Source organism: Zalophus californianus, chromosome 3 (genome assembly GCF_009762305.2).
Source record: "Zalophus californianus isolate mZalCal1 chromosome 3, mZalCal1.pri.v2, whole genome shotgun sequence".
NCBI classification, from domain to species: Eukaryota; Metazoa; Chordata; class Mammalia; order Carnivora; family Otariidae; genus Zalophus; species Zalophus californianus.
Genome location: NC_045597.1, coordinates 147,029,286 through 147,056,974, shown reverse-complemented (window position 1 = coordinate 147,056,974; position 27,689 = coordinate 147,029,286).

Below are 27,689 nucleotides of genomic sequence, written 5' to 3'. Positions count from 1 at the left end.
TTGTGCTCTCTCTATCTCTCTGACAGGTAAATGAATAAAATATTAAAAAAATATATACTAAGGAGTTGAAAAAATTGACAATATAATCATATAATGGTTGTCTATTGAAGACTTCTGTAAGTGCTTGATATGGATTATTAATCATTCCCACAAACCTATAGTAGATACTCATTTATTCATTTGAAAGATAAACTGAGACTCAGAATATTTAATAAGAAATTTGCTGAAGTTTGGGCAGCTACTGAATGCTAGCTATAATACTTTAACTCATCCACTTAGGGTTTAGAATCTGCACAATTAACCATTATGCCATTTTGTCAAATCTTTACTTTTAAGGGTATTTTTTTCCAGGAAGGACAACTAGCATATTATTAGTTCTGCTAGTAATGATTATTTTTTTCTAATATGGCACCGAATTTTTTTAAATGCCAGTATAGTTAACATACAGTGTTATATTAGTTTCAGGTGTACAATATAATGATTCAATAATTCCATAATCATCCAGTGCTCATCAGGACAAGTGCATTCCTTTCTCCCCATCACCTATTTCATCCATCCCCCCAGCCAACTCCCCCATGTTTGTTCTCTATAGTTAAGAGTCTGAGGGGTTCTTGGGTGGCTCAGTCGGTTAAGCATCTGCCTTTGGCTCAGGTCATGATCCCAGGGTCCTGGGATCAAGACCCACATCAGGCTCCTTGCTCAGTGGGGAGTCTCCTTCTCCCTTGCTTTCTGCCCACACTGCTCATGTTTGCCTTCTTGCACTCTTTCTCTCTCAGATAAATAAATAATTTCAGTCTGTTTCTTGGTTTGTCTCTCTTTTTCCTTTGCTCATTTGTTCTCTTTCTTAAATTTCACATATGAGTAAAATCATTTGGTATTTGTCTTTCTCTGACTGATTTATCTCACTTAACATACTCTCTTAGGTCCATTGATGTTGTTACAAATAGCAAGATTTCATCTTTTTTACTGCTGCATAATATTCCTCTGTGTGTGTGTGTGTGTGTGTGTGTGTGTGTGTGTGTGTGTACCACATCTTCTGTATCCATTCATTATTTATGGACACTTGGGCTATTATAAATTTGTCTATTGTAAATAATGCTGCTTTAAACATATGGGTGCTTGTATCCCTTTATTAGTGTTTTTGTATTTTGAGGTAAATACCCAGTAGTATGATTATTGAATCATAGAGTAGTTCTATTTTTAACTTTTTGAGGAAACTCCATACTGTTTTCCAGAGTGGCTATACCATTTTGCATTCCCACCAACAGTGAAAGGGGTTATTTTTTCTCCACATCCTCATCAACACTTATTTCTTGTGTTTTTGATTTTAGCTATTCTGACAGGTGTGAGATGATAGCTCATTGTGGTTCTGACTTGCATTTCCTGTTGATGAGTGATGCTGAGCATCTTTTCATGCATCTGTTGGCCATCTCGATGTCTTCTTTGGAGAAATATCTGTTCATTTCTCCTGCCCATGTTTTAATTGGATTATTTGGTTTTTGGATGTTCCGTTTTGTAAGTTCTTTATGTATTTTGGATACTAACCCTTTATCAGATATGTCATTTGTAATTATCTTCCTCATTCAGTAGGTTACCTTTTAGTTTTATTGATTGTTTCCTTTGCCGTGCAGAAGTTTTTAATTTTGATGTAGTCCCAATAGTTATGTTTGCTTTTGTTTCCCTTGCCTCTAGAAAGAAGTTGCTATAGCTGATGTCCAAGAGGTGACTGGTGTGTTCCCCTCTAAGATTTTAATTTTTTCATGTCTCACATTTAGGTCTTTCATCCATTTTGAATTTATTTTTGTGTATGGTGTAAGAAAACAGTCCAGTTTCATTCATTTGCATGTTGCTTTCCAGTTTTCCCAACACAATTTGTTGACGAGACTGTATTTTTCTCTTTGGATATTCTTTCTTGCTTTGTCAAAGATTAATTGACCATATAGTTGGGTTCATTTCTGGGTTCTCTATTCTGTTCTGTTGATCCCTGTGTCTATTTTTGTGTCAGTACCATACTGTTTTGATCATTACAGCTTTGTAATATAACTTGAAGTCTGGAATTGTGGTGCCTCCAGCTTTGCTTTTCTTTTCCAAAATTGCATTGGCAATTTGTAGTCTTTTGTGTTTCCATATAACTTCAAGGATTGTTTGGTCTAGTTCTTTGAAACATGCTGTTGGTATTTTGATAAGGATTGCACTAAATGTGTACATTGTGGAGTATAAGCATTTTAACAATATTTGTTCTTTCAATCCATGAAAGACATCCATGGCATGTCCTTCCATTTCTTTGTGTTATCTTCAATTTCTTTTACCAGTGTTTTATAATTTTGAGAGTACAGGTCTTTCACTTCTTTGGTTAGGTTTATTCCTAGGTATCTTATTATTTTTGGTATAATTGTAAATGGGATTATTTTCTTAATTTCTCTTTCTACTGCTTCATAATTAGTGTATAGAAATGCAATGGATTTCTCTACATTGATTTTTTATCCTGTGACCTTACTGACTCTTTTATCAGTTCTAGTAGTGTTTTGGTGGAGTCTTTAGGGTTTTCTACATATAGTATCATGTCATCTGCAAATAGTGAAAGTTTTACTTCTCTCTTACCAATTTGGATGTCTTTTATTTCTTTTTGTTGTCTGATTGCTATAGGTAGGACTTTCAGTGCTATGAAAGAAGTGAGAATGGACACCCTTATCTTGTACCTGATTTTAGCAGGAAAGCTCTCAGTTTTTCCTCATTGAGTATGACGTTCACTGTGGCCTTTTCATATATATATTAATGTTGAGGTGTGTTCTCTCTAAACCTACTTTGTTGAGGGCTTTTATCACGAATGGATGTTGTACTTTGTCATATACTTTTCTGGTATCTATTGAAATGATCATACAGTTTTTATCCTTTCTCTTATTGATGTGCTGTATCATGTGGATTGATTTGCAAAAATTGAACCACTTTTGCATACTGGGCATAAATTCCACTTGATACTGGTGAATGAATTTTTTTAAATGTGTTGTTGGATTCTCTTTACTAGTGTTGTGGTTAGGATTTTTGCAACTACATTCACCAAAGATATTGGCCTATAGTTCTCTTTTATTGTGGTGTCTTTATCTGGTTTTGGTATCAGGATAATGTTGGCCTCATAGAATGAATTTGGAAGGTTTATTTCCTCTTCTATTTTTTTGGAATAGTTTGAGAATAGGTGTTAACTCTTCTTTAAATGTTTGGTAGAATTCACTGGGAGTTTTTTGATTACTGATTCATCTCCTTGCTTATAACCTGTCTATTCAAATTTTCTATCTCTTTCTGCTTCAGTTTTGGTAGGTTATATGATTATAGGAATTTATCTATTTCTTCTAGCTTGTCCAATTTGTTGGCTGCTAGAAGTAAGTACTAAACATTTAATTAAATGCATTTCTCATCACCTCACTGATACTAACTTCCTTTATATCTTAATGTTAAATTAAGGATAATAAGGACAGCTGGGTGGCTCAGTCAGTTAAGCGTCTGCTGTCAGTTCTGGTCATGATCCCAGGGTTCTTGGCTTGAGTCCCACATCATGCTTCTTGCTCAGCAGGGAGCCTGCTCTCCTTCTGTCTGCCACTCCTCCTGCTTGTGCGTTCTCTCTCTCTCTGACAAATAAATAAATAAAATCTTTAAAAAATAAATTAAGGATAATGATTATAAATAAAATATCTTAGTATAAAATAAAACTCTCCTAGGATTGTATACATATAATCAGGAACAATTAAGATTTTGCAACTGATTTTGAAACCCTAGTGATTTATTTTAAGTATAGAAACATATTAAGTAAAATTAAAAATAAATTATCTTAATTCATACCATATCTTTATATGGTATCACATTCAATCTAATATGAGCTTCAAGTAATTTGCCATCTCTTCATTATACTTCTAAAAGTGTCAATCTAACATTTGCTACATTAAAAAATTACATGGATTTCAATAAAAAACAATATAGCCGTGGATTATGGTTAATTTGTTGACTTTTTAAATATGAAATGGAAATTGATTAAAAGTTTTCAAAGATACATCAATAAAATGTAATCTACAGAAGATATAAAATCTGTGTATAAAACACACTTTTCTAAGAAAGAATATGTGAAATAAGCAAATGCAGGTAGCTGAAATGTTTCATTATTCATTGTAATTACTAAACCATATTATATATTTTCTGATAAATGGAGAATTGCAATTTGTTGTACACAAAACCTCTGGAGGACAATAAATTTTGGATTGGAATGAAAAGTTGTATGTGTAATATGAGTGAAAAGTGGGCAACCCCTCTGTTTAGTTTAATTATTTATATAGGTTATTGAACAATTTTTATGGCCTTTTTATGACTTCAAAAACTTTTTTTAAAAAGGTGATATCCAGTTAGATGTGATTACATTAAGAAATAGAACTCTTACAATACACATACTTTGTTTTAGCTTAGAGATGTGGAGAACTATAAAGAACATTGCTCTCACTCTCACAACCAGAAAAAAGTTGCACAACCTGACATTTAATGACATTTCTTGACCCTACCAGTGAACTGACATCATAATTCAAACAGCTAATTCAAAATCTGGAGGGAGACGGCTTCTTGCAAGTAGAAACACTGCCCAAACATGTGCTTACCTGAAATAGATGCCACTTATGCCATCTTAATCAGTAGGAAGAGCCAGTCATCTTTACCAAATTTCCAAAGGTCAGATAGAAGCTAGGGTGACAGTGTGAAGATTTCTGGAAGCCACAGACATAAGCTGGATGGGGACTTTGCAGTATCTCACAGGCTTTTCCTACAGATATTTTGCTAGCCATTCACTCTCAGGGGGAATCAAGGAAAAGCTTCCATCATGAGGTAAGCTGCATGAGGGGAAGAGCAGCCACTGCCAAAACCACGCGGAACCCTCTCCATTAATGAGTTCAATTCTTTTTTTAAAAAAACAGATTCATTCATTCATTCATTCATTCATTCATTCATTCATTCATTGAGAAAGACAGAGAGCACATGCCTGTGCTTGTGCATGGGTGAGTGTGGAGGGGGAGGGGCAAAGAGAATCCTCAAGCAGACTCCCAGTTGAGCAAGAGCTCTACATGGAGCTCAATCCCAGGACCCTGAAATCATGACCTGAGATGAAATCAAGAGTCAGATACTTAACCCACTGAGTCACCCAGGCACCCCAGGAATGTAATTCTTAAACTACAGAGGAAAGGACAACAAAATTTGTGGGCTTATGACAAAGATAGAAAAACAGTATAGTTGAGGGTGGGGAACAGGTAAATAAAACAAACAAAACAGACAGACATACATACACAAAACAAAATAAAAACCTCTGCTTTTGGATCAAGAATAGTCATACATGGTAGGTTCACCATTACCTCCAGATGAGGGGCAGAAACTTTTGTGAGCCATACCATTGATACTGGGTTTTAGAGTGCCTAATTAAAATTGGAATTCTTATCAGAGAACACTCTGACCCCACCTCCCTACCCCCACACCATTTCTCTAACAAGCAGTGAGTAAAAGTAACAGTGAAATACAACTGGTAGAGCTGCCAAGAGACAAATTCTCTCTGGGGACCAAAATAAAGGGAAAATCTAAAGTCAAGAGTGAAAATAAACAAATGATAGAGCAAAAATTGCAAATGGCCCATACTCTAACCACAATAATCACTGGAGGAGCTTCCACCTTTGGTATATGGAGAATAACCATTACAATAAAACAATCATACCAAGTCAAATTTCTGACTAGATGAATGTAAAATCTCACACTAAAGACCTAGCAGAAGGAAAGGTGTGCTCATTTTCTTTTTTTTTAAGATTTTATTTATTTATTTGAGAGAGAGAGAATGAGAGATAGAGAGCACGAGAGGGAAGAGGGTCAGAGGGAGAAGCAGACTCCCCGCTGAGCAGGGAGCCCGATGTGGGACTCGATCCCGGGACTCCAGGATCATGACCTGAGCCAAAGGCAGTCGCTTAACAAACTGAGCCACCCAGGCGCCCGGTGTGCTCATTTTCAAGTATAAACTTATTCACCTCTATTTCATCTGTCTTTTACAACATTTCTGATTTGAATAAAAAACTTATGAGGTACATGAAAAGGTAAGAATAAATATTTCTGAAGACAAAATAATCATCGTGGCCAGAAACTGATTTGACAGAGGTATTGGAACAATCAGACAAGGAATTTTAAATAACCATGATAAATTAAAGGTTCTAATGCAAAAGTTAGACAACCAAATAGACATTCAGCAGTGAAATGGAAATGACAAGAAATACAAAAACAATGCTAAAAATCAAAGCACAAATGATGGAAATGAAGAATCCTTCAACAGGACCATCAGTAGACTTGAAAGAGTTGAAGAAAACAAATCAACAAATATTAAGGTAGGTTAATGGACATTGTCCAAACTGAAAAGAATAAAAAAAAAAGAAATGCAAGAGAAAAACAGAACACAGCATACAACAAACATAGGACGATGTCAAATTATGTGACATATGTATATAATCAGTATCACAGAAGAAGAAAGGGTGAATGGAGCACAAGAAATATTTGGAGAAATAATGGCAAAATTTTTTCCAAAATTAATGACAGACAAAGAAACACATATTCAAAAAAACTTGGAAAATAAAAGGCAGGATAAATAGAAAAGAAAAAAAAAACCCATATCTATCATATTTAAATTGCTGAAAAACAGAGAAACAGAGAAAATTTTGAACATAACCAGAGGGGGAAAAATGTAACCAGAGAAAAAGACTCCTTAAATACAAAAGAACAAAGGTGAGAAATCAGCAAGCTCCTATGCAGAAACCACATAAGCAAGAAGACAGGAAGGAATAAAATTGTTAAAATGTTGAAAAAGAAAAAAGAAAAAGAAGAAGATAACAGGAGAGGAAGAATGAAGGGGAGTAAGTCAGAGGGGGAGACAAACCATGAGAGATGATGGACTCTGAAAAACAAACTGAGGGTTCTAGAGGGGAGGAGGGTAGGGGGATGGGTTAGCCTGGTGATGGGTATTAAAGAGGGCACATTCTGCATGGAGCACTGGGTGTTATGAACAAACAGTGAATCATGGAACACTACATCAAAAACTAATGATGTAATATATGGTGATTAACATAACAATAAAAAAATTTTTAAAAAGTTAATCAGAATTTTGAAGAATAGTCTATAAAAATATCCTTTAAAAGACAAACAGAAATATACACTTACTCAGATACTATAAACTGAGGCAATTGTTAGCAGACATACCCTATAAGAAATGTTGAAAGAAGTTCTTCAGGTAGAAGGAACATGATGTAGGCCACAGAAAACTAGGTCAAAACCAAGAGCCAAAGAACATTTCAAAGGGAATAAATGAAGATGAAATCATCAAGGTGCTTAATTTCTCCAAAAGATAATTGAGTGGTTAAAGCAAAACATGACCAATTATTGTGACTTTTTAGTATAAATAAAATATATGATAAGGTATGGGAGGAATTGAAAATTATTGTCATAAGAGCTTCACACTATATGTGAAGTGGTGTAATATTCTTTGAAGGCAAACAGATTATTTAAGCAATATGTAATAAAACTAGAGGAACCTATAAATATTTTTAAAAGGTATGAATAATTGTGAAGATAAAACAGAACAACAAAACATGCTCTGTTAAGCCCAAGGAAGGTAGAATAAAGGGTAAAAAGAAGGAAAGAACAAATGAAGCACATTGAAAATCATAATGATATATTTTAATCCAAACATATCAGCAATCACCTTAAATAAAAATGCTCTAAATCAGTTAAAATATAAGGATTGTCAGATTTATTGTCAGGATAAGAAAATAAGACCTAGCTATATCTTATCTATAAGATGAAAGATATTTTTCCAGGTGATCAAAATTCCTTGTGTATTTCCATAGTAGCACTGTGCTTCACTTTTTGTAATATTCAGCATGTTGCAAATTATATAGAGACTATATTCTACTCTACATCAGAAATAGTGTTTACTTCTTTCTTAAAATAAACCCACTGCCTACCAGAGATGAACAAATGTCTATTATAAGCTCTCAGTATCTTTAAATAAATGATAGTTTTAAGCGCCTGGGTGGCTCAGTTGGTTAAGCGACTGCCTTTGGCTCAGGTCATGATCCTGGAGTCCCTGGATCGAGTCCCACATCGGGCTCCCTGCTCGGCAGGGAGTCTGCTTCTCCCTCTGACCCTCCCCCCTCTCATGTGCTCTCTCTCTCTCTCTCAAATAAATAAATAAAATCTTTAAAAAAATGATAGTTTTGCAGAAAATTAATACAAAAAATTAATAGGGAGAATTTTCTAAGAATAGGTCCCAGCAAAAAAAAAAAGATACTAAAGATGCATTTATTCCTTGATTAAATTCTTCTACAAAAATAATTATTTAAATGTAACATAAGATGAACTACAATTTTTCATTTAATGGACAAATAAATGAAAATAAAAATTATCACTATATAAAAAAACCTGAGAAAATATAATAATATTTCAGTTTTATACCAGAAAGATAATACTGGCATATCTCTGGAAGTTAATGTGGAGAATGCACATAATAGCATTCAAAATTGTGTTCATGATACTTCATAATATTTGTTAGCAAATATGATTTCAAATAATAATTTGTTAGCAAATTTGAAACAAATATGATTTCATATAATAAGTAGAAAGAATATGTTAATGGATTTTCAGTTACTTTGGTTGATGAACTCTAAATTACATATAAAAATGGAATCGAATCAAGAACAATTACTCAAGAACCGATTTGATATTTGGCAGATACAAAATTTATGTAATAGAACTTCATTATCCCCTCAAAATGGCTTAATATTCTGATTTATTTTTTGTTTTACATATTTAATTTCTAAATCATTTTCTCAGTATCATAATCCTGACATATTTCAGTTTATTAAACCTTTGTTTAATATGAATTAATATAAATCATATCTGTCTTATACAGCGTGAGCCCAATTTTAAACACCATGATTTTATTCTGAAGACATTATTATCGAAGAAAATTCACATACAACATTCAAGTGTATGCCATATGAAATCATATAATGTACCAAAATCATTAACAAAAAAATATAAATGACATAAGATAATGGGCTATCTAAATTACAATTTAAAAGCACATTAATGAAGGCAAATATAATTACCCCCAATACAACCTGTAAAGGTAAACATATTAAAGAGAAAAACTGTCGATGCTGTGAAGAATGAGAACTTGTACACATTTTATCTGTAAACCTAAGGCAGTTAAGTGCATTGGTTTCTGCACAAGAAAAATATGTCTGTAGTGACAACAGCACCCATATATAATGTGCAAATTACATTTAAAAAACACCAAAACTCTAAAGCAAAAATATAATTCCATCAGGGATGTATAGGACAAAAATCTAATCACAATAATTATGTGCCATATCCTAGATTTATTTCATTACATGTTTAGCTATAGCAGATTTAATGGTTATGTTTTACTAGAATATGAAAGGAGAATAACTTATTGTTCTTTCTTAAATCTATTTTGAATGGATATCCAGTCATGTATAATAAAAAGCATACAGATTAATATTTACATGTATCAAAAATATGTATCGTTTCATTTCAGAGCAATGTGCTATCTTTAAAATGCCAATGTTTGCTGCATTGTATTAATGTTCAAGCCAGGGAATGCCTCCAAATTATGCACATACCATCATCCCATTTTCTTAATCAACATTGATTGCAAAATTTTTGCTAATTGACTCAATTGTGTTATGCCTGTCTTGACTCATCCAAATCAAATAGGGTTCATTAAAATTCAAGTTTCCTGTAATAATATCAGATTATACAAATATGATCCATTTGTTTAGAGACAAACTGGATTGAATTGCAATATTTTGTACATGCACGTACGAAAATTTGGTCAATAGGCATAGACTTTTTTATTGTAGAATAAGGGATATTAGAAATGGCATTTTATTTTATTCAGAGTTCTAGTTATTCTTGGGATAATGTGAAAAAGGAAAATGCATGTGATGAACAATGAAGAGTTGAAATTACATATTTAATTATTTTAGTAGTTAAAAGGAAAAGAAAAATCTTTTTTAATCAAAAAAGTAATTGATTTTTATTTTGATTAATTTGATGTGATTGATTTTTGTTTTGAAAATATACAATCAAATGGCTGATTAAAAATGCTAATGTATTTTTGATAACCAAAATTAAAGATAGAGCAACTTGAAAAGTCAATAATCACGCACATACTAAATATGTTTTTAAAAAGGTTTTGTTCTGGGGCACCTGGGTGGCTCACTCATTAAGCATCTGCCTTCAGCTCAGGTGATGATGTCAGGGTCCTGTGATCTAGCCCTGTGTTGGGCTCTCTGCTCTGTGGGAGTCTGCTTCTCCCTCTGCCCCTATGTCCTGCTCATGCTCTCTCTCTCTGTCAAATAAATAAATTAAATATTAAAAATAAAATAAAAAATTCGGTTAATTTTTGAAATTATGATGCAGTAAAATGGACTTCTTTTTTCTTTTGTTGTCTAGTTCTATGAATTTTAATACATAATTTTATTCAATCAGCAACATAATACTGATAGAGAAGATTTCATTACCTCAAAAAACTCCCTTATGATCTCTCTTTGTAGTTACACTATCCTGTGACTTTTGGAAACCACCAATCTGTTATTTATACTACCATTTTTTTTTCTAGAATGCCATTGATAAGAAGTCATATAGTATGTAACCACCTGAAAATGATTTCTTTCACTCATTAGAATAGCTTTGAGATCCATTCAATTCATTGGACATACCATGTATCAACATATATCCAAATTGTGCATGTATTGATGACTAGTATTCTAGTATATGGTTGTTCACTAATTTATTTATCTATTTACCTACTAAAGATCTTTTTCCTTTAGTTTTCTTCTAGGGATGGAAAATACATTCAAAACTTTGTACAGTTTACTTAGAATCAATACATTATCACTTCAACTGAATATAGAAACCTTTCACCATACAACCAGCCCTTACTGTCCTCTGGATATAGTAGTCAGTTTTGCCTCTCCATATACTGAAACTCCAATGAGTTTATTCCCGACATTTGAAGATTCCTTCCAGTATCATTTTTCTACTGCCTGAAGAAATTCTTTTAACAATCATTTTATAGCATTTTAAGGCTATTTTTAGCTTTCCTTTATCTGAGAATATCTTTATTTCCCCATTACCCTGAAGAATATTTTTACTCAATATAGAATTCTGGCTTGACAGCTCTTTTCTTTCCCAATTAAAAAAATGTTGTGCCCCTTTCTTCTGGCCCCCATGGTTTGAGGTTAGAAATCTGCAGTCATTAAAATTATTGTTCCCCTATAGATAATGAGCCATTTTTCATTGGCTGCTTTCTAGATTTTTATTTGTTTTTGGTTTTCAGCAGTGTTGATTATTATATATCTGGGCACACATTTCTTTGTGTTTATTGTGTTTTGGATTCATTCAGCTTCATGAATCTGTTGGTTAAGTCTTTCATCAAATGTAAGATTTTCAATCCATTGTTTCTTCAAATACATTTTTAACATCATATCCTTTTTTAAAGATTTTATGTGTTTATGTGTGACACAAAGAGAGAGATAGTGAGAGAGAGAGCACAAGCAGGGGGAGTGGCAGGCAGAGGGAGAGGGAGAAGCAGGCTCCCCACTGAGCAAGAAGCATGATGCTGGGCTCAATATCAGGATCCTGGGATCATGACCTAAGCCAAAGGGAGACACTTAGACTAAGCCACTCAGGCACTCCTAGCATCATATCCTTTACCTTTTTCTTATGGAACTCCAAAGTTATAACCTTTTATTGTTGTCCCAATAGGTTCCTGAAGCTTTATTCATTATTTTCTTTCATTTTTCCCCCTCTCTCTCCCAGGTGTTCAGATGGAATAAATGCTATTGATCTATCTCGAAGTTCACCAACTTCTCTCATCTCCATTCTGGTACTGAGTTTGTTTCCAATCTTTCTCTCTAAAATCTCCCTAGCTTTGTCTGTTCCTTTGTGTCCCCCACCCCCATTGCCTTATTAAAGACTCTTTTTTTTTTTTTTTGCTGTTGAACCATCCAGGACCAACAGGTGAGAGGATATAGAAATAGAGAGAGGAGACAGGTGGACTTTGGCCCCACCCTCTGAATCTATAGCTCAGAGAGATGAGAGAGAAGTCTCTCTGCAGGGATACCTAGAATCTACAGTGTGAGAGAAAGAGAGAAAGGAGAACAAAAAATGTTATTTCCTCTTTATATATTTCCTCTCTATATTTCCTCTTTATAATTCACTTTTCACTTCTCGAGCTAGAACTGAACAGCTTTTCCTGAACTGTTTTGTTTGTTGTTGTTGCTGTTTTTGCCCCACAGTGCCCAGTCTGAAATTCCCAAATGAGTTAAACTCAGGCCAGGAGACACTAAAGGATACAAAATGGTAAACTCATCACCAGTTTGGAGGCACTTTGATTTATGGTGCTTTATTTCAATCTGCCTGTTGCTGTTTACATTTCAGAGTTCTCAAACAGCTGGGCCATGCATTCTGTCAAAGTTTTATAGTTGTGTTGTCCTGTGGGAGAGAAAGGGGTGAACTTACTTTATCTTATCCCAAACTGGAAAATCCTCAGTTATATATTTTTTCATATATCACTTTTCAAATAACAAAGTGTCATTTTTATAGCTGGAAACACGGGCACAAAAAGTTTTAGTTTTTAAAAACCAGATAAATCCCCCCCATATACTATAGTATAATGCTATAGGCTCTTATATATGTGAAATTGGCAAGTGTTTTAGGTAACTTTATAGGATTTTTTTTTTTACATTAAATCTTGGCAGAAAATGCAGCATTGATTTTTTTCCATATGTTAATGCTATCTACATTAAAACATATTTATTGTATTTTCACTGACATTTGTGTAATATAAATAGATAGTGAGATACACTTTTATTCCAGTCTTTAAGATAAAGATTTTAAAGGTTTATACATAGAGAATATAGCTTACATAAACTATAAATTTCTGTAAATAACAAATATCTAAAAGAACAGAACCACATACATTTATATAAATAATGCTTTATTATACTTTCAGACCACGTTAATTTGCCCAGTACCACATGGGGTAAATAGTAATTAATTTCTCCTATTCCTTTTTCAAAATATTAATTTCTAATCTTACCATAATAAAATAAGTAATTCCATAATACCTTTAAATATTGAAACTGAACTAAAAGTATGACTTCAAAATGTAATCACTGAAACTAAATTCTATTTATTGTAGTCACAAAGCATATAAATCTAGTGTCTATCAATGCTACATGTGAACCAAAGTACTCTATCTTGATATATATGTACTTCATCAGATGATGGTTTGCTGTTTGAGATCCATCAAATATTGTTTTTCTGTGAATATAATTTATAGTATTTTTGCAGATAGTGCAATTGTCAGTTCTTTTAGAGATTCTAAGGTTTCATAAATGCCATTATGCAAGAATATAAAAATCCTAAGATAAAAGAAAAATATTAGTATTTTAAAATGACAATGAGAATTCCATCTTTTATATTTTCAGGCTATACATAATACATTTTAAAATTATTATGAAGAGATTTCAAGTCTATTAATGATCTTGTACTTAATTGGTGCTATTTTTTTAGTTAAGAAAAAAATTATAACCTAAGAACTAAAAGAGCTTTCATAACTGATACTGAGTCTGTGCTACTTTATCATTTTTGGCAAGGATTGGTGTTTCATCATTTAGACACATCAGGTATTTACATGGCTACTATCCAACAATTTAAATTGGCATTGTTTAGAATGGTGAAAAAATGACAAAGTACCAATCAGAAACTGAATTTTAGTGTAGCAGAAAAGATTCATCCATGTGTTATTGGATTAATGGAAGCTGAGACAACAATTTAGGAGAAGAGTGTTATGCTCATCTTTTTCTTTCTTGGTTGACTAATGTTGACAATTGAATGTTTAGGTCCTTATATCCACAGAATGTTACCTGTGGTCATTTCCTCAAATATGTCATTTGACTGCATTTTTAAATTTTGTGGGTATAAAATTTTTTCAAAGCTAAATATTGAATTTAGATATGTATTTTTACTTGTGCAAATACAGTGCATGATTATATTCTTAATTTTTTAATAAGAAAATGTGATATTTTGCATATTACTGTATTTTATAACCTTAATATCCAGAAACATTCCTCTATAGTCAGATCAACTGTGGGTGTATTAAGAAAGTCTATTTTCTGTAATTACAAAGCTTGGGTTTAGAAGTTGTAGTTTTTAAAGCTCATCTATGTCACCCTGCTTTAGAAAATTGTTCTCAAGGATGAGTTTTCCTTTAACACCCTGCTTTATTAGTCAGTGGCTCATTTTCTTTCTTTAGTATCTTCCATAAATATATCCCTTTTAAACACACATGCACACACACATATATTTTGTTGAATTAATGCATACATATAAGTAAATATTATTGAATGATGTAAATGAAAAACAAGAATACTGACCTGCTGCCTCTCACCAGTCCTAACCTTCAATCTTATACTCCCAACATCAGGCAAACACATCTTTCCATGTTTTCTGCAATTAGTTCTCCCACAAGTTTTAAATTTTATGCTTCACAATATTTTATCAACTTTAGATATTATCTATTCATTTTCTTTGTGACAATTAGGATTGAACATCTTTACACCAGCACTATATTCCTTAGTTTTGGGGAGAAAAAACCCACTCCATCTTCTTGGAGAGTAGGATACAAAACGCAGCTTCACTTCTTCCTTGATGAATAATTCCAGACTATAGAATCCACTTTTCCTTGAGCCTTATGTTTTCAAAGATGAACAGCTGTGTTGATGTTTCTTGGTATTGGATTAATTTATTCCAACTAAATCCTGGAGGTGGTACCTGGACATAAAACATTTGTTACTTGAAACCACTCTGTTCCTAGTTTTAGTCTCAATTACCAAGATAAGGAGAAGAAATAAAGTCTATCACAATATCCTGTATCAATAGTTTTACTACAATTTTCCAATTAATAATCAGAACTTACACCACTTTGACTTCGAATTTATTAGTCAATGTCATGCCAAACACTGTCCAGTGAGAAAAATTCCACATTGCTATTGTTTCCCATCTTTTTTCTTTCTTTAAATTTTATTTTGTTGTTGGTAAAACACTTAGCATGAGGTCTACACTCTTAAAAGATTTTTAAGTGTACAATACAGTATAATCTATAGGTACAGTGTTGTACAGCAGATTTCTCATTATTAATTTTTCTTACTTGCATGTGTTGGTAACTACGCAAGTTTATCTTTTTTAACCCCTCTTCCTGCTTTAAAACTATTTTTATTTTTAGACATTTTTGTTCCTCCAAGTGTAGTAGCTTTTTGAAAGTGCTACTCAGATGATAATCCAGTTTTTACTTAGGATAGCTCTGGAATTTCCTGGTTTCTGTTCTCTTTTCCTGCATTTCGGTTGTTATTATTGGTGGTGGTGGTAATGAGGATGTTGATGTTCTTGAAGCAAGAATATATTTGTATGGGTTTCCTAAAGAAAATATGGGAAATATATTTGCTATTGCCTTTATATGTCTGAAAATATTTTTATTCTGTTATCAAAAACAATTGATAATCCAGGTGAGTATTGAATTCTGGTATAGAACTAATTTGTTCTCAGAAATTTAAAAAGAACATTGTCTTCTAGCATTCATAATTGATTTTTAAAAATCTGATGCTACTCTGATTTTTATTACTCTTGTATGAGAGACTATCACCCATCACCCACACAGAAAATCATTGGATTTTTTTCTGCTTATGATTTGAAATTCCAGGTTGTTGCATTTTGTCCAGTCCTAATTCTGAGAACTTAGTGGGCTTCTTTAAATTGTAATATCTCTCAGTTCTGCAAAGCTTCATTTTATTATTTCTTTAATATTTTCCTTTTTTTTAAGATTTTTTATTTATTTGAGAGAGAGAGAGATAGCAACAGAAATAGCAAGAGAGAGCAAAAGAGGGGAGGAGAGAGAGGAGAAGCAGGCTCCCCACTGAGCAGGGAACCCAAAGTGGGACTCAATCCCAGGACTCTGGGATCATGACCTAAGCAGAAGGCAAGCCCTTAACTGACTGAGTCACCCATGAGCCCCTAATATTTTCCTTTTTTTTCAGTTTTCTTTTCCAGTATCTCCAGAATTGATCCTGTAATTTTCTTATTGTTTATCTAAAAAATTTTTTGTTGCCATAATTTCTACTGATCATATTAATGAGAGTTTCTTGAGGGTTTCCTATCTACTTTTTTAGTTTTTAAATTAATTCTTTTAAAACAACATCCACTTCTATTGTTTCATGAATGCAACACAGTCTCTTATCACTCTAGTATTTTGTTAATTTTTTTTTACTTTGGAAATACAGGGTGTTATTTTATTTTTTTCAATTCCTTCATCTTATTTTTTAAAACTATTAAAGTATAACTGACATACAAAAAGCGATACATATTTGATTGCTGAAGTTTTCTTTTACTGTTTACACTGTTTCTGATTTTTTTTTAAAGTCTTCTTATCCCACTTTTTTCTTTGTTGTTTTTATTTTTGTTTTTGTTTCTTTGTTTCTATGTATTTTATGATTGGGATTATAGCTAATGCTATATAGCTAATGATGATTTGACTATAGTTTCATACTTAATAGTGAGAAATAACAACATGTATGAATCTGAAAATAAAACATGAATGGGTTCAATTTTTCCAGTGAAACCCCTCTTCTGCTCTGCTGGATAAGAGGAGTTTAATTTTATGCAAAATTTGTAACTGGGGCTTTTTACATTTATATTTACCAATAACAATAGAAAGTAGGGATGAAAGTATATATAGTAGATTTTATACTTATTCTGAAAAATGAACTGAAGCTGATAACCAAAGAGGTAGTAATTTAAAGGAATATCCTCCAAATACCTAAAAAGGCCTTGAGATAATGGCATTTAAAGAGCTCTCTTCAAATGGATAAGCCTCCATCTAACCACAAAGCCATGTATTTTTCCATTTGATAATCCCATCCACGGTTTCAGAGCTTCTCATTAGTAAAAAACAGCAATATAGCAATATTATTGGATATATCTCAAGTGTTATTGGAATACAAGAAGTAGATGACATTTCAGCTTATTAAAACTGGGATTACTTAAAAAGGAAGAGATATTTGCTGTGCCCACAAAGAATTAACACTTCAGAGAGAGTTCACTGGGACAATATTTTCAAAGTAGAATGAAATGTGTACAAGAGTAAGAAAGTTCAAGATATATTTAGAGCACATGGATTTTTTCTGTGTATAGATGTAATTTCCTTGGGCGAATGCCTATGACTTGAATACTTCAGTCCTATCCACATATTTGTGTTTAACTGTATGAGAAATTCAGATTGTTTTCCAAAATGGTAGTACCATTTTACATTTTCATCAACAATGTCCGAGTGTTGTAGTTATGCCACACCCTAGCCAAAATTTAGCACTGTCTTTTTTTTTTTGCCATTCAAGTGAGTGTGGAGTGTATTTCATGGGATTTTAATTTGTACTTTCTGATGCCTTATTATGTTGAGTATCTTTTTACATAGTAATTGGTCATTCACTTATCTTGTCTTGTGAAATATTATTTCAAGAATTTCCCAATTTTTGATTGAAATTTTTTTTATCACTGACTGTTTTAGTTCATTTTATGTTTTTGATACAAGATCTTTGATATACATATATACAAAAATGATTATATATTGGTATAACCAATACAATATTACACATAGATAAATATATATCAAATCAAACACTTATACAATATTTTCCTACATTTGAGATTTATTTTTCATTTTCTTAAATATATTGTTCAAAGAATAGATGCATTTTATTTTGATTAAGTTTAATTTATACTATATATTTTTCAATGTTTATGTCATACCAAAGAAATTTTGCCTATTCAATGTTTTAAAATGTTCTGCTACATTTGTCTTGTATATTTTATTCTAGAAGTTTTATAGTTCTAATTTTTATGTTCCCAAACTGCATGGAGCTAACACTGAATACAAAGGAGTGCTCAATCAAAGTCTAGTTCTGGTCAGCAGAGTGGTATGGAAAACTTGGGAGTGATGGTGGGCTATAGAGCAAAGAAAACTTTCAAGTGGCACAAGAGCCTGACTACAGAGCTCTAAAGTGTAGAATGGTTAAAAATCCTAAAAGATGGGCTATAAATGCTTAAACAGTTCTTCAGAGACTAGCCAGTTGAACAGAAAGTCTTAATCTTCCTCAATATATTTGGAGCTAGTTGTGAAATAATTGTAAGGAACTTTTCTATACCCGATTCTACCAAGACTCCATCCAACTCAACTACAATGAGACTAACTCAGTACTGTCTTCCAGCATACATGTAGATGAAAGGAGTGGTAGCAAATATTACTATCTTTAGTCCCTTCTTTTCCCCACACAACTGTAGAAAGATAATTTTATAATTTTTATATAATTAAAAAAATTAACAGGCACACAAAAAAGCAAAACAAATAAATAACGACAAAAACATGTGACCCAGAATCAAAAGAACATGTCAGTCAATAGAAATAAATCAACAAAGGGATTGGCCCTTACAGAGGGCTTGGATATAGCATGGAGGTTATTTAAAATAGTTTTGATAAGTGCTAAGAATTCTAGAGGAAAATATGGACAAAATTTAAGAACATAAAGGAATTTCAGCCGAGAAATAAGAGCTACAGAAATTACTCAATTTAAACAGGAGAACTGAAAAAAATACAATAACCAAAATGAATTCATGTATGGACTTAACCAAAACTTGAACACAGCAAAGGAATAAAATAGTGTATTTGAAGAGAGGTCAATATAAAAGATCCAAGTCATAAAACAAAGAGAAAACAAATCTTAGAAAAATACTTATAACTTGAGAAACAATGTCAACAATTCTAATATGGATATAATTTTATTCTGAGAAGAAAAGGAGAGAAAGAATGAAACAGAAAATATTTGAAGGGCATGGTCCAAGATTTTTTTGTTTTCTTTTTTTTTTTTAAGATTTTATTTATTTATTTGACAGAGAGAGACAGAGAGGAAACACGAGCAGGGGGAGTGGGAGAGGGAGAAGCAGGCTTCCAGCTGAGCAGGAAGCCTGAGGCAGGGCTCGATCCCAGGACCCTGGGATCGTGACCTGAGCCGAAGGCAGACGCTTAACGACTGAGCCACCCAGGCGCCCCCAAGATTTTTTTCAAAAGACATAAATCCAATGATGCAGAAAACTCACTAAGCTCAGAGCATGGGTAAATAAAAGAAAAAACTCTTACACATAACATAGTCAAATTGCTGAAAAGGAAAATAAATAGTAAATGCTGAAGCTGCCAGAAAATAAAAGACATATTCCATAAAGGGGAAAAATCCATCAAAAGGCCATGTAAACTTCAAATCATAGCTATTTTTATAAACTCATCATAGAGTTTAGGACACAATGTTATTTAAATAAACTAAGGAGAAAGAGGGAGAGAGATTGAGAAAGGGTGGGGAGGCAAAGTCCCTCAAATACTGGGAGCAGGGGAGTGCAGAGCTATAAAAGTCACTCTAAACTTCCACTTACTGAAGATTGAGACAGGAAATTTGATATCTCACCAACAAAATGCTAAGCAAGAAAGCTAAGAGACAATGTTTCAAGACAATCTGGAAATTATAGAGTGTATTCCTACACAGAGAACTAAGGGAGGACTGCAAAATAAGAGAACTTCCCAAAGATTCAAACAATCAGTAGCACAGATGAGCTATGATACAGGAGGAAAAGCCTTTCTTACCCTTAGAACACATGGAAAGATCCTGAATTTGCCCTGAAAACATTTGCAGCCAGTGATAAACAGAATCAAAATAAAGTTGTAATGAAGACCTGATCCAGATGAACCAAAGATCAGACTGCCACGGTTTCCACTCTAATGGCCTACCAGCAAAAGGGACATGCCATTCTTGTGTAAAAAAAAAAAAAAAAAAACAACAAAAAACATTGCTTCATCTTTCATTGTTCTTTTATATAAAACACCTGGCATGGAATTATAGATTAAGAGACATGTGGAAAAGCAAGAAAATGAGGATTCTGGTCAAGAGATGAAAAATATCAATAGAAAAAGTCTCTGAAGTGGTTAAGATTTATTGGACAAAGATCTTAACTGTGATAAAATGCCTAATGCAAAAGTGGACAACATGTTTTGGCAAATGAGATATTTTAGGAGACATATGGAAACTGTAAAAAAGGAAAAATGGGAAGTCTAGAAATGAAAAATATAACATCAGAAATAAATAATTTAACAAGTGGGCTGAATAACAAGGGAATTTATTAGTGATAGCTTTATGAGAAATGCCACATTTCAGCCCCCTTTCTTTAAAGTTTTACCTGCTATATCAGAACACAGCAGACCCTACTCAATCTTTGAGTATTCTATAGAATAAAAAAATTATGTAACTATATTTTGCAATTTTATGGATGATTGGGTTTTTGAAGATTGTAATAATATGAATAAATGAATCCATATATGAATAGAAGTGAAGGGGATTCAAGGTGGTTTCTGAATTCATCATTATGCTTCCAAAAAAGAAAAATACCAAATTAATTTCAGCTTTGAATGTTTTCATGAAGTAGATTCCATGAAATGGCCTGGTTCATAAAGTATAAGGAAATAAAACACACACACACACATTTAAGGAACCTAGAAAAGCTACAGATTTGGGAAACATTTGACAGAGCAGTCTGATGAGCCAAGCTGGCAATTCTAAATAAATGGCTCTTCCTAAACCAATATATGGAACAAATTGCAAGGTAAAATGATGAGACAGAAAGATGCCAGGCTTACAAAGAGGAACTCTAGCCAAAACCCAACAATAGTTTTATTTTCTTTTAAAGATTTTATTTAATTATTTGACAGGGAGAGAGAGAGAGAGAGAACGAGTGCACACAAACAGGGGGAGCAGCAGAGGGAGAGGGAGAAACGGATTCTCTGCTGAGCAGGGATTACAATGCGGAGCTCAATTTCAAGACTCTGGGATCATGACCTAAGGGGAAGGCAGATGCTTAACTGACTGAGCCACCCAGGCACCCCCAACAATAGCTTTATATGGATGCCATGGGAAAGCTCCTACTGAAGACCCTGGATCTTAACTTTTATAACCATAAAGAATGTACGACCATTCTTAACTAAGAAGAAATGAGTATTTATTATTCTAGTTTAATAGGTTCACATAAGCTATTTCTCCAGCAACAAATCAAATTAACAAAGAAACCATTCAGATTCATTCCAGATGGTTAACTAGAACAAAGCCTACTATTAACTAGTTATAATTTGGTTAATTGATTTTAACCAACTCCTTATTACTTATAACGAAACCGTATAGTATCTGTTGGTCCATCCTTTCCAAGTTTCCTTTCTTTTGTTTCCCTTGCCTCAGGAAATATATCTAGAAAGAAGTTTCTACAGCCAGTGTAAAGAGTTTACTGCCTGTATTCTCCTCTAGGATTTTTAGGGTTTCAAGTCTCACATTTAGACCTTTAATTAATCTATTTTGAATTTATTTTTGTGTTTAATGTAAGAAAGTGGTCTAGTTTCATTCTTTTCCATGCTGCTATTCATCAGAATAATACTTACTGCACAGAGAAGGAAACAATCAACAAAACTGAAAGGCAACCTACGGAGAGTGAGAAGATATTTGCAAATGACATATCTTATAAAGGGTTAGCATCCAAAATCTTAAAGAACTTATGAAACTCAACACCCAAAAAATTAATAATCAAAAAATGGGCAGAATCCATGAATAGACATTTTTCCAAAGAAGACATACAAATGGTCGACAGATGAAAAAATGCTCAACACCACTGATCACCACAGAAATACAAATCAAAACTATAATGGATATCACTCACACCTGTCAGAATGACTAAAATCAAAAACACAAAAAACAACAGATGTTAGTGAGGTTGTGGAGAAAAAGGAACCCTCATGTACTTTCAGTGGGAGTGCAAACTGGAGCAGCCACTGTGGAAACAATATGAAGTTTCCTCAAAAAGTTAAAAATAAAGCTACCCTAAGATCCAGCAATTGCATTACTAGGTATTTATCCAAAGAATACAAAAACACTAATTCAAAGGGATATATGCACCTCGATATTTACAGAAGCATTATCTATAATAGCCAAATTATGGAAATAGCTCATGTGCCCATTGACTGATGAATGCATAAAGAAAATGTGGTATGTGTGTGTGTATATATATCTATATATGTATATATGTATACACCATATATAGGAGTATATATACACCATATATAGGTGTGTATATGTTTGTGTGTGTGGTGTATATATATATATACATAAGAAAAATATATATAATGGAATGTTACTCGGCCATAAAAGAGAATAAAATCTTGCCATTTGCAAAGACATGAATGGAGCTGGAGAATACTATGCTACGTGAAATAAGTCAGTCAGAGAAAGAAAAATACCATATCATTTCCAATAATATGGAATTTAAGAAATAAAACAAATGTGCAAAGGGAAAAAACGGAGAAAGACAAACCAAGAAATAGACTCTTAGCTGTAGAGAATAAACTGATGGTTACCAGAGGCAAGGGAGTGGGGAATGGGTAAAATACATGATGAAGATTAAGGAGTGTACATGTGATGAGCACCAGGTGTTGTACAGAAGTGTTGAATCACTATATTGTACACCCGAAACTAATATTACACTGTATCAACTAAATAGAATTTTTAAAAAATTAAAGATAAATAAATAAATAGTTAGATAGAATGGGACCTGAGCTAGAATGGTTTCAACAAAGTGAGTGGACATTATGTTGATATCTGATTGTATCTCATGAGTCTTGTTTCTCCAATATAGCAGTTAGACTATGATAAAAAATATTTTGCAATTAAAAAATAGAATTTCCTTTCTAATTATGATTATGTATCATAGGCTTGTTTTTTCTATTTATTTCTTAAATTTTAGCCATTTGTTTTAGATAACTATTTTAGAAAATTTGCAGATTATGCTTTTTCTTCTACAATTTAGATAACTGCCAAATATAAATTTACAAATAATTAAATTAACTACCAAAGTGATAATACCGAGGTCTTACATAGCCTAGGGAAAGATTTCTGAATGTGCAATCCCTCATGTACCATGTGGATCAAACAAAATTATTACACCAGAGTACAAGGTTGGTCTCTCCTAAAAAATAGTGGTATTAGTAATTAAAATATAAACATGCCCAAAACAAAAACTCCCTATTCCCATCAATACATATGTATATGTGTGTTTGTATATATGTACATGTTAATATATGTGAAAAATGTTTTAGCTATTGTGAGGAATAAAGGTAGATAAGATCATGTTCCTACTTCATGAGCTTATACAACACTGGGAATGAAAAAAAATACTTGAAAGCAAAGATACTAGATATTAAAATATCTGAGTAAAAGTATGACTTCAGAGGAATGCCAAATCACTCAGAGCTGAATCATTAATGCAAGGTGCATATTAGTTTTTGATGTAGTGTTCCATGATTCATTGTTTGCGTATAACACCCAGTGCTCCATGCAGTACGTGTCCTCTTTAATACCCATCACCAGGCTAATCCATCCCCCCACTCCCCTCCCCTCTAGAACCCTCAGTTTGTTTCTCAGAGTCCAGAGTCTCTCATGGTTTGTCTCCCCCTCCAATTCCCCCCCTTCGTTTTTCCATTCCTGCTATCTTCTTTTTTAACATATAATGTATGATTTGTTTCAGAGGTACAGGTCTGTTATTCATCAGTCTTACACAATTCACAGCGCTCACCATAGCACATACCCTCCCCAATGTCTATCACCCAGCCACCCCATCCCTCCCACCCCCAGTGATGTAAAGTATGGTGATTAGCATAACATAATTAAAAAAATAAATTAAAAAAAAGAAAGTGACATTTAATTTGGGCTTTAACAGTAAGTGACTATATCAACAGAAATATGTAATCAGATTTTGAGAGAAAAATATCAAAAATAAATAGATAGAAGTAGGAATTTAACAAGTCTTATCTATACTGTTTAAATAGCGGAGTCATGGAAAATAGAATCAGATAGTTATGTTCTAAATTGTGGTTTGAATAAAAAAAATCTGTACATCTTTCAGCAACCAATTAGTAGCTATGGATAAAGAGAGTGACATCATTAGAGAGTGATTAGGACCATTTAAGACCCACATCTGCACAAATGATAGAAATAAATATAGAGTCAAATGGGCATTCTAATGTAAAGCAGAAAAAAAGTGGGTGGGGGGAATTATTCTAGTGAAGACCTCACGTTTAAGATGTGAAATAAAGATCAAAATATTTCATTGTCTAATGTGGTGCAAGATAGTGGGTATTTAAGCTTATTGAATTTTACCTATGTCAGAAAGAGTGTTCAGTTTTCACTATATTGTATAAAATGTTGATGGCTCCTACATCAAGAAGAAAAATTACCTTATTAGATACATAACATTGAAGAAAGGTCTATACATTATACTTCCATTTTCAGAAATTATTAAAAATTCTGGGCAAAGTATATTTATAAATTCATCTTAAAAATATCAAAGAACTGACATTACAGTATAAAGATGATGAGATACTCTAAGAGAAAAGAGTGAACTCTGATTGCTACTTTGGGTACAGGACGACTGAACCCACACATTTTCTGAAAGTTTGATGATCCAAACAAATTTGGTTTGGGCTTTGGTGGATTTATACAGTGCTAGGAAAGAAATCAAGGGCCAAAAGGGTCTGAATAAGGCGGAGAAGTTAAGAGGAGATGCCCCCACATTCATCTGGGGCCCCAACGTGCCACAGCCCTGGCATTATTGTAAAATAACATCTTCCAGGGGATTTCAAAGATTGACTTGATACTGGGCAGATCATGAGGGCAAAGAATACGGATAAAGCATTTTTGAGACTCAGATCATCTAGGGCTGCCAAAACCTAAAGCTATGAATTTAATGATATGTAGTACCATAGTAGTGTCCCAGGCAATGGTAAAGGCAAAGGGAAATATCCTTTAAATGGGAAATTTAAAAAAGAAAAAGGAAGGAAGGAAGGAAAAAGAAAGAAAGAAAGAAAAAGAAAGAAAGAAAGAAAGAAAGAAAGAAAGAAAGAAAAGAAGAAAGAAAGAACGAAAGAAGAAAGAAAGAAAGAAAGAAAGAGAAAGAAAGAAAGAAAGAAAGAAAGAAAGAAAGAAAGAAAGAAAGAAAGAAAGAAAGAAAGAAAGAAAGAAAAAGAAAGAAAGAAAGAAGAAAGCAAGCAAGAAAGAGAAAAACAACTTTCATTCTAGGTCAAGATTTTCAACAATAATGATATGCGAATGATAAGCACCTTAGCAGACAAGGTGTAAAAATAATGTGTAAAAAACAAGGTGCAAAAAAAAAAAGTGTACCTTATGTAGGAACAAACAGAATCAAAAGTCTACAATGAAAGAAATAATAAAATAAAGTAAATAGAAGCCCACAAAGATTCCAGATTTGAAACTATAAGGCATTTTTATAAAACAATTTTAATTATTTAAAAAAATTAAAAATAAACTTTAAGGTATTTTCAGGTATCAAACACAATGAAATACAACAAAACACACTTGAAAACAAAACACACTTGAGGGTGCCTGGGTGGCTCAGTGGGTTAAGTGTCTGCCTTCTACTCAAGTCATGAGCTCAGGGTCCTGGGAGTGAGCCCCATGTTGGGCTTCCTGCTCAGCAAGGAGTCTGCTTCTTCTTCTCTCTCTGCTGCTCACCCTGCTTGTGCTTGCTTGCTCTCTCTGTCAAATAAATAAAATCTCTAATAAAAAAATAAAAAAAACACACTTGAAAAGGCACCAAATAAAATTTCTAGATGATAAATGATACAATACAGGCACACCTCAGAGATATTGCACGTTTAGTTCGAGATCACTACAATAAAGTAAATATTGCAATAAAGAGAGTCGAATTATTTTGGTTTTCTAGTGCATATAAAAGTATGTTTACACTAATAATGTAGTCTATTAAGTGTGCTATAGCATTATGTCTAAAAAATGTGCATACTTTAAAAATTCTTTTAAAAATCCTTTGTTGCCAAAAAATGTTAACCATCATCTGAGCTTTCAGTGACTCATAATCACTGAGCACAGATCACCTTAACATATATAATAACAATGGCAAGCTTTGAAATACTGCGAGAATTACCAAAATGTGACACAAGGACATGAAGTGAGCAAATGCTGTTGGAAAAATGGTACCAATAGACTTGCTTTAATGTAAGGTGGCCACAAACCTTCAGTTTCTAAAAACATCTGCAGAGCGCAGTTAAGCAAAAGGCAATAAAAGAGGTGTGCCTGTACTTGAAAGCAGGAACTGAACTGGAAGTTTCAAACAGAGGATTAGTCAGAGCTGTGTCTTTCTGATACCACTGTGCTCCTTAATTTGGTGTCTGTTATAGAATTAAATTGTGCCAGAATATGTATTAAGCTTGATATATTTATTTATAATTAGGGGCTATGGTGCTTGTGCTTGGAAATTAAAGAAATCTATTTTATGTATGAAAAATAATAATTTATCCTCATATTTTTTAGGTTTAATATTTATGTGTCAGTGAGTGAATCTGACCATTGCAAAGGGCCAAAGGATCTTTCTCATGTTCAGATTATAATGAAAGGTAAAAATATTTATCACCCCCTCTTTTTCCCATTTTAAAAACATTTCTTCTCCACCCTTCGATGAAAATGCTTATTCATTATTTTTTGCATATAATATTGGTCATATGTTTACCAGCTTCACCATAACCATATATTCCAAGTCATAACTGAATGCTAGCTGACATTCTAGATAGCATTAAATAACCAGTTTATATGAAGTAAATGGATATGCCCTGTCTTCCTGGTTTTTGATCAGTTGCCTTAGGAATTGCTCTTTCTTGTTTGAGCACATATACTGATTTAACAAAACCATTGATCTTGAGTCGTTTTATATTAAGCTCATGATCTGATAATTGGTCAGATCCAAGACTATTTATAAAAAGCTCCCATGTATCTACCATGATGAATAAGTTAAAGAAACCTGCAACATACCTATACAATGGAAAGCAGATAGCTGCTTTGAAAATCAGTGTGCAACCACTACAGCAATGTTTCAAATTCTTATATTAATACTTGAATTACTTATGGAAATCTTGTTGGGATCTTTTTAGGGGATAACCACAAAAGCACATTTTCCTAAGAAACTATAATCCATTTTTAAATAATTTGTAAGAAAACTATGACTGCATCTTTCTATGGCATTTTTTTATTTGTTCATAGATGAAAAGATTGTCTCCCTCCTTTTTTTTTTTTTTTAGAGAGAGAGAGTTGAGGGGAGTGGGTGGGAGGGACAGAGAGAATCTTAGGCAGGCTCCACGTAGGACACGAAGCCCCATGCAGGGTTCAATCTCACAACCCTGAGATCATGACCTAGGCTGAAATCAAGAGTTGGATACTTAACCGACTGAGCCACCCAGGCCCACCCTCCCTACGTTTTATATTTGTCGTATTAGCTCTTTATGTCAATTCTAATTTCCTAGTTGGTCAATCACAGTTCTATGCAGAACATATTTATTGAAGTCTGTACTAACAAGAGTGGTCTAATTCATTAGTTCTATGTCATATCTCTCCTTA